The 9,362-nt window shown below is 44.4% G+C and overlaps 1 protein-coding gene across 1 annotated transcript in view; it reads left to right on the top strand.

Annotated features, from left to right (window-relative positions):
• Nucleotides 1-2,809: 2,809 nt before the first annotated feature.
• Nucleotides 2,810-9,362, top strand: part of nek7 (NIMA-related kinase 7) — a 149,403-nt gene continuing 142,850 nt past the window's right edge. The window contains exon 1 of the mRNA XM_060941791.1: nucleotides 2,810-3,057. The gene's annotated coding sequence lies outside the window, so the exon portion shown is untranslated. The remainder of the gene's footprint in view (nucleotides 3,058-9,362) is intronic.

Genomic DNA, 9,362 nt, shown 5'->3' with positions numbered 1-9,362 from the left:
GGTATAATTCACAATTCATTGTTCCATCAATGATGGCAAGCCGTCCTGGCCCAGATGCAGCAAATCGGGCCCAATCCATGATACTACCACCACCATGTTTCACAGATGGGATCAGGTTCTTATGCTGGAATGCAGTGTTTTCCTTTCTCCAAACATAACGCTTCTCATTTAAACCAGAATGTTCTATTTTGGTCTCATCCATCCACAAAACATTTTTCCAATAGCCTTCTGGCTTGTCCATGTGATCTTTAGCAAACTGCAGATGAGCAGCAATGTTCTTTTTGGAGAGCAGTGGCTTTCTCCTTGCAACCCTGCCATGCACACCATTGTTGTTCAGTGTTCTGATGGTGGACTCATGAATATTAACATTAGTCAATGTGAGAGAGGCCTTCGGTTGCTTAGAAGTTACCCTGGGGTCCTTTGTGACCTTGCCGACTAATACACGCCTCGCTCTTGGAGTGATCTTTGTTGGCCGACCACTCCTGGGGAGGGTAACAATGGTCTTGAATTTCCTCCATTTGTACGCAATCTGTCTGACTGTGGATTGGTGGAGTCCAAACTCTTTAGAGATGGTTTTGTAACCTTTTCCAGCCTGATGAGCATCAGCAACGCTTTTTCTGAGGTCCTCAGAAATCTCCTTTGTTTGTGCCATGATACACTTCCACAAACATGTGTTGTGAAGATCAGACTTTGATAGATCCCTGTTCTTTAAATAAAACAGGGTGCCCACTCACACCTGATTGTCATCCCATTGATTGAAAACACCTGACTCTAATTTCACCTTCAAATTAACTGCTAATCCTAGAGGTTCACATACTTTTGCCACTCACAGATATGTAATATTGGATCATTTTCCTCAATCAATAAATGACCAAGTATAATATTTTTGTCTCATTTGTTTAACTGGGTTCTCTTTATCTACTTTTAGGACTTGTGTGAAATTTTGATGATGTTTTAGGTCATATTTATGCAGAAATATTGAAAACTCTAAAGGGTTCACAAACTTTCAAGCACCACTGTATACTGTTCCTACTTATTCAGGTGACATTGGGCATACCTAACAACCTGTGTTTTCTCTCTCTCCCCCCCCCCCCAAATCTGTCCCTCTGAGTTATATGTCGGTCCTGGGATCGAGATGCTGACCTCTTCTGCTCCTCGGACCTGCCTGATCCATCCTGGTGCCCTGTCTCTGGTTGGAGTCTCATCGTATCGCTCCTGTGGAGGGCAGCCCCATGTGGACAGTTGAGGGTCGCGCCTGGAGGATGCTCTGGACTCTTGCAGTGGTGCTTTTGTAGCTAGGGACTTGCTGACTTTAGGACTGCAGTTGACTTGCTGACTTTAGGACTGCAGTTGACTTGCTGACTTTGGGACTACGGTTGTCGTGAATGGTTTTGCGCTCGGGTTTCCATCGGTGGGGGGTTTATAGCATCAATAAAGCTGACTTTATGTTAGGACTGTTAATGTTAGTCACGTTGTCTGTTGTTGCCTGGATGGGGATGGGTTTCCTTTTGAGTCTGGTTCCTCTCGAGGTTTCTTCCTCATGTCGTCTGAGGGAGTTTTTCCTTGCCACTGTCGCCACAGACGTGCTTGTTGGGGATAGATTAGGGATAAAATTAGCTCATATTTTAAGTTGTTCAAATTCTGTAAAGCTGCTTTGCGACAATGTTTATTGCTAAAAGCGCTATACAAATAAACTTGACTTGACTTGACTACCCTATGGGTACATGTGGCTCCTGCTTATAAATAAAATTGTCTTCTGATACCATGTCCATACAGTAAATGTAGTATATATATTTACTCTGAGGCAGTAGCCACAAAAATGAAGCGTAATTTAAAAATCACTGAAGTAAAATATACCAAGTGTCTGTACTTTATATTATTCTACTCTTACCTCTTACAGTTTTCGAAACTGAAACCTCTGAACCGAGGCTGACATACACACGCTGTTGCCATGACCGAAACTTTTATTTCCCAAAAATGGCCTGGTGCTAGAGCTCAGTGGAATGCACTTTCCCTCTATAATAAGCATAAACATGTCTGAAAGCGATTTCTTTAGTGTAGTCCATTTATTTTGAATGGTGAACCGAATTGTATACGCTCACCAGCTGTTTTAATCAGAACACATGTATGCGCAGTGCGCGATTGTTACACTCTTACATTCTTATAGCATGATGACATAGTGACTAGCTCCTCTATATGAGGCAGTAGCCACAACAAAAACGATTTTGACCTTGACCGGACGACCCTCAAAATGTTGGAGGTTCTATTTGAGACCAATGCCCATCTATCCTGAAAGCTTCATGAAGATTGATCCAGCCGTTTTCCCGTAATATCGTTAACAAAACAAAGAAAGAAGCAAAGAAACCCGACCGAAAACAATACCTCGTCCCCTGGTGGACTTGTCCTGGGCAAGGTAATGAGTGCATTACTGTGATTTGCCTTGCAGCCAGAGCTAGACAGTCGGTCAATTTGCATAAGTACAGCTACGCAATAAGCGCTTTAGCCTGAAAGTGTCTTCATGAATGTGGAGAACATTGACTCAGCTGCACACACATTCACAGCTAGGGGTGATTTTTCTTAGCCAGTCTAGCTACTGGCATGTTCGTGTGAGGTGGGAGGAAACCAGAGAACCCTGAGGAAACCCATGCAGACATCAGGAGAACACGAAGAGAGTTTTTGTGTTTAGAACTGCCTCCAAACTAAGGGAATCAAATCAGAGGAAGCAGAATTCAGCTTTTGTAATATTCCAGTGTGGGTGAGAATGGGAATGCTGGGAGATATTGTGCAGATCAGGAATTGTTAGCTAGAACTCGCCCTGTGTACACACACACACACACACACACTACTTCTGGGACTACCCACCATAGTCTGTGCGCGCGCACGCGTGTGTGAGTGTGTGTATGTGTTACACACTTGCTTGGGAGCTGGTGAATTAATCCGGAACTGAAGTTTGGAGTTATTTTACACCTTCATCATCATCATCCTCCGTGTCCTTGTCCTCGTTATCAGTCGGAGTTCCAGTTGAAGAGTGTGTGCACGCTAGGCTGGCTCTTCCTGGTAAGAGATAGAGCGACGTTAGCTAGCTAAGCTAAGCTAACCTGCTAGCTAATGACTTGGTTTTACTACGTACAAGTTACGAGTCAGTGATGGAAGTAATGCTAAAATGTGTGTGTTTTGAGAATCGCTGGAGAGTAAAGCTCGTCCAACCGTCAGTTAGAAAATAATAAGAGTCACTTTGTAAAAAAAAAAAAGTTTAGCTAAAACTCTAGCTAGCTGGCTAGTTAGCGTGGGAGTGTTGCTAGCTGTGCTGGGTGACCTGGGTATTACTGGACTTGCGCAATTCATCAGTGTGGCTTCATATATTGTTTTAAAGTTGTTTACAGCAACACTGGCCCTGTGTTAAGATGTGTTTGTGTGTGTCACATGCTCCTAGCTGTGTAACTTCATGCTCCAGAAACCTGTTTGTTGTTAACACGTTATAACTCGTTAATAGTACGACGTAGTCGCCGTTTCTATTTTATGTTACACACACGACGTATCCACTTCGGCGATGTTGTTTATTTCAGTTGTTTAGTAAACACTTAGGCCAGCAAGTGAAGCACGTCGTCGTCAAATGTTAACATGGACCAGAAATGATGCAGAGACAGAAAGTCAGCGCATGCGCAGTGTCCACTGGCCACATTTTAATGTCGGTGAACCGAACCGAACCGAAAAACAAACGCCTGCATTTCGTGTTACTCTTCAAGTTTTGTCATCAAAGTCAACTCATAGCTCGAGTTAGCCTTGTATTTGGTTATTATTTATTATATTACTTTCGTATTAGGCATAGAAAAGTGCAAGTTCCTCACGACTACACAGGAAATTATTATTATTTTGAATTCGAGTGAACACAGGTAGCTCACATTAAAGGTGCATTAAGTGAAGATTCTTCAAGACTGGACCTCCGGGTGGCAGTGCAGTGGTTATCACTGTTGCCTCACAGCAAGAAGGTTCCGAGTTCGAACCTCATGACCGACGGGTGCTCCGGTTTCCCCCACAGTCCAAAGATATGCAGATTAGGTGAAATACCCCGCCACTGGGGTTGTACAAGCCAGTCCATACTTAGTGCCAGTCCCAAGCCTGGATACCTTGGGAAGGGTTGCATCAGGTGGTGTTGTGGTTAGCACTGTCGCCTCACAGCAAGAAGGTTCTAGGTTCGAGCCCAGTGGCCGATGGGGACCTTTCTGTGTGGAGTTTGTATGTTCTCCCCGTGTCTGCGTGGGTTTCCTCTGGGTGCTCCGGTTTTCCCCACAGTCCAAAGACATGCAGGTTAGGTTAATTGGTGGCTTTAAGTTGACCGTAGGTGTGAGTGTGAATGGTTGTTTGTCTCTGTCAGCCCTGCGATGATCTGGCGACTTATCCAGGGTGTACCCTGCCTCTCGCCCATAGTCAGCTGGGATAGGCTCCAGCCTGCCCATGACCCTGTACAGGATAAGCGGTTACAGATAATGGATGGATGGATGCTGTGGTGACCCTAAACGGGAGCAGCTGAAAGAAGAAGATTATTCAAGACTGGACCTCTGTTTCCACTAAAGCAGTATGAGGGCTGGTTAGGAGCCAGTGCCTAATCTCAAACCAGTTCTTCACACCCAAAGAACCAGCTCTCAGGCAGGAAACCTGGTTCGAGAGCAGCACCAACAGTTTGCTGGTCTAGAACCAAGAAGAGTTTGCTGGTCTAGAGCAGCTGGGGGTGGGATTATCATGACCAACAAGACCAACTCATACTTTGTGACCATAGGAAGGCCATGGTCTAAAGGTTAGAGAAATAGCTTTGGGACTAAAAGGTCACCAGCTTGATTCCCTGGAGCAGCAGAAATGGCTGAAGTGCCCTTGAACAAGGCACCTAACCCCCAACTGCTCCTCAAGCTGCTCTGGGTTTGTTGTACATCGCTCTGGAGAAGAGCGTCTACTAAATGCCTGTGATGTGATGTAATAAAAAAACAAAAAAACCTGAGCTAGTGTAGATTCTAGTCTGCCTCATCCCGTAGTCCGCCATTGTTGGTGTTTCACTTGGTGCTAGTGTTGCTGGGAGAGAGAGCAGATACAGACATATACGCTGACTTAATGACGTGCCTCTCTGGCCCGTGGAAAAACAAACCAGTGATTAGTAATTGAACCAACTCCGAACCGGCACTAGCACCTAGTTTGTGTTGGTGGAAAGGCAGTATGGATATGAAGTAGTTTTTTTTTTTTTTAATTTTGTTTTGTGCTCCTTGCTCCCACCTCTCCCCTTGCCACATCAGCAAAGCCACACCCCCTTGAATCTGGAGTGGCCAGTGAGTTCAGTTCAGACTGATTTATACCACTGTAATATTCAGTGATTGGCTCTTTATTATGGATATTTTTTTTACTTTTTTTAAAAGATATTTTTTGGGGGCGGCACGGTGGTGTAGTGGTTAGCGCTGTCGCCTCACAGCAAGAAGGTCCTGGGTTCGAGCCCCGGGGCCGAGCCCCGGGGTCGGCGAGGGCCTTCCTGTGTGGAGTTTGCATTAGGGTTGTGCCAATGGACGATATCATCGTCCATCGTCATTTATGACCCACCATCGCGATGGATAGTAACCATCGCGATGCCACGCCCCTTTTTTGTCAGAAACATGCACTGACCTTCTTTAGGCCTGTTGACCTAAAAATTTAGCAGGATTGCACGGTAAATGATCAAATCACGAATATAACTAATATGCATTAGAGTTTAAGTAGTCAGACATGACAATTAAAATACTGTGTGGCTACAAATAGGACTAATTAGCCTATTATATTATTTATTATTATTATTCTATTATTAATAGGCTATTATTATTTATATCTTGAGGCTATAGCTTGCCTTCGTTTTTTTTTCTACATGTCTGTATTAATGTTCAATATTTGAGCAAATAGAATAAGCCTGGTCGTAGTGCGTCGGGAAACATGCTCATTGTCAACTGTATGACGTTCAACTTCAGCGAAAGCATTAACTTTGCAGTACAAAGGCTATAAAATGAATAGGCACGAAGGTGTTTCTGTAAACACGTTTATTAAAAGTTGAACAACATATCAAGATCAAGATAATGGAAGGTATACTGCACGAAATGCTGCCACAAAGACAGAACTTTTAAATGGCTATGCCATTTTTACTGCAAAAGCTTTAAAAGAAATCGTCATGCAGTTCACTATGATATCACAGCAGAACAATAAAGAACCAGAGAACATGGGTATAAGAGCAAGCAAAATAATAAAACAAACAGAAAACATGGCTTCCCGAAACGCGCAAAAAATGTAATAACTTAAAAGGTTAAGAGGGCCGTGTATTCCAACATGTTTAAATTTCAATGTTTCTGGCCAAGAAAACTAACATGTTAACCTTCTCTGGCTTTAATAAGCTGCGGATTGGGGTGACTACACTACCCGCGGTGCTGAAAACTCTTTCTGACGGCGTGCTGGTAGCGCATATGCACAGATATTTTCTTGAGATGTTTGCCATTAACGGAAACCTGCACTGATTATTTTTCCACCATATCAGTGGATCCTCTTCCCCATCGATTGCACTTTCCTGCAGGTAGATGGCCATTTCTGCTTCAGCTCTTTGCTCGTCAGTGAGCGTGGATTCTCTGGCTCCCCTCTTCCCTAAAAGGCTCCCCAAAGACGCCTTCTTTTTTTTGGGCACTGCCGCGGCGCTTTCTCCCGTTTCCTCTTCTCCGCCTTGTGCCGGGCCGGGTGTTGCACTTGAATGAATGATTTCTGCCACGACCTCTTCAATCAGCTCACATTTTGTACAGCGAAGTGCTTGGGGGCTCATGTGGTCGCCTCTGTACCTGGGGTCAAGCAGTGTGGCTTTACGCAGCATCCTCTGAATGGTGTCATCATATCTGCGTTCCATCTGCTCCAGGACAACACGCTTCAGGTTGGCTGTCAATTCGGAATCATCATCACATTTCTCCAGCACACTTTCTAAATGGCCCAGCATGGGTACCAGGGAGGACACCGTTATGTAGTTTTCCCCAGAAAGAATATCTGTGAAATCCGCCACTGGCTTCAGCGCCTTGTTCACCGATTCTAGAACACTTATGTCCTGCCATGTCAGTTGGGGCAGTGGGCGGCGGCTTTTGTCTTCAGCAAGCACACGTTTGATGGCTTGTGCTTGCTCCAGTATTCTTTCCACCATTTGCTGTTTTGAGCCCCATCGCGTGGCACAATCCTATCAGTAAAGACACAGGCCTAGTTATCCACTTTAAGTTAGCCTAATGTCAATAAGCTGCACATTAAATGATAAAATAATCTAGCCTATATTTGGCCCTGAATATGCTAATGATTTAAAAAGCTATATAATAATTTAAATACTATTTAGTTGTTAGAACTGTTTAAAATATTACCGTGATCAATGAATGCTCAGGGAGGTTCATTTCCACCTGCGCTTTCCGAAGCTCATTTCGCCGTAGCCAGCTGTGGGAAAAGGCAGCGTTGACAGCTCGGCAAACTCCAAAAGCACGGTCTGTGCTCGCCTTCTGTTGCGCCAGGGAGTTGTTAATGGCCAGGTTCAGGTTGTGGCCAAAGCAACTCAGCCATTGCCATTTCAACTGCCGGATGGCAGCGACGATATTCGCCCCATTGTCAGTGGTTATGCAGGCGATCCTTTTCTCCTGTATGTTCCACTCCATGATCGTGCTGCGCAGAGCATCCTCCAAATTGTCCGCCGAATGCGTCTCTGGCATGAAGTTGGTCTGTAGACATTTGGACTGCATTCTCCACTCTTGGTTGACATAATGTGCGGTCACTGACATGTATGGCATCATGTTGCAGCTGGACCACATGTCAGTTGTCAAGGCCAAATATTCCACCTGGCCCAGCTCGGTTGCAATGCCACTTCTTATCTCATTGAAAAGATTGGGTACAGCCGTATTAGAAAAATATTTGCGACCTGGCAACTCGTACTGCCTGTCAAACGTGTGTAGCATGGCCCTGAAAGTGGGCTTCTCCACCGTGTTGAACGATACCATTTCTTTGGCCAGGTAGCGAGTCACAACACCTGTCAGCTCCCTCCACCTGTCACTGTCAGTTTTATATTTAGTGCTTTTCGCAAACATCCCAGATATGGTCGGTTGCGCTTTTTTGCAAGGCCCTGTACGCACGGACACGTTGAGGGTCGCATATTGTTCAGGATGGTGAACACGCAGGTGATCGCGCAAATTTGTTGTCTGTCCATCTTTGACACGGACCACAGATGCGCAAATCTTGCAGACACATTTGTTTATGTCCTTTGGTTGCCCACGCTCATCTGGTTCAAAACCAAAGAAATTCCAAATAGGCGAAGTCGTGCCCTTCTTTCCAACCAACTTCTGCGTCATAGTAGGCTGCCAGCTGTTCAAATGAAATGAAACGAGCCTTTCTAATGAAATTGGAAGCTTTTAATCGTTAACATTAAAATTTCAAGCAGAATGGAATGACAGCTTTTTATCACGCGCAGCGCGCCAAAGCCCAGGAAGAGTATGGATTATGTAAAGTATATACCGTATTTTTCGGACTATAAGTCGCACTTTTTTTTCATGGTTCGGCTGGCCATGCGACTTATACTCCGGTGCGACGTATATATGTTTTTTTCGTCTTCATAATGGATTTTTTGGCTGATGCAAACTCCGGAGCGATGTGTAGTCCAGAAATACGGTAGTTTTTAAAATGTATTACCATTAAATTATCATTATTAGTAGATTATTATTTTTATGTAGGCCTAATTATTTATTTAGTGTTACAATTAAGTAAATAAATATATAGTATGGGATAGTGACATTCTCAGCGCACGGGCCATTCAAATGCAATGGAAGTTTTTTTTTTCCCTTACACGTTAAAGCCCGGGAAGTCCGTAGTATCAATACCAAGTAGCTTATATACTACTGTTATTTTATAATTATTAATTATGTTTTTATATAGTATTAAATTTGGTCATGAATTCCGCAAATCACTCAAACCCCCCCCATCCTCTGACGATATCATCGTCCATCGCATCGTTTCACTGTAAACATCGTCATCTGCCAATTAAGGAGACATCGCCCAACCCTAGTTTGCATGTTCTCCCCGTGTCCGCGTGGGTTTCCTCCGGGTGCTCCGGTTTCTCCCACAGTCCAAAGACATGCAGGTTAGGTTAACTGGTGACTCTAAATTGACTGTAGGTGTGAATGTGAGTGTGAATGGTTGTCTGTGTCTATGTGTCAGCCCTGTGATGACCTGGCGACTTGTCCAGGGTGTACCCCGCCTTTCGCCCGTAGTCAGCTGGGATAGGCTCCAGCTTGCCTGCGACCCTGTAGAAGGATAAAGCGGCTAGAGATAATGAGATGAGATGAGATATTTTTTGGGCT

This window comes from Neoarius graeffei, chromosome 15, assembly GCF_027579695.1.
Source record: "Neoarius graeffei isolate fNeoGra1 chromosome 15, fNeoGra1.pri, whole genome shotgun sequence".
NCBI classification, from domain to species: domain Eukaryota; kingdom Metazoa; phylum Chordata; class Actinopteri; order Siluriformes; family Ariidae; genus Neoarius; species Neoarius graeffei.
Note: the sequence above shows the minus strand (reverse complement) of the source record. Positions and strands in the feature narration are given on the sequence as shown.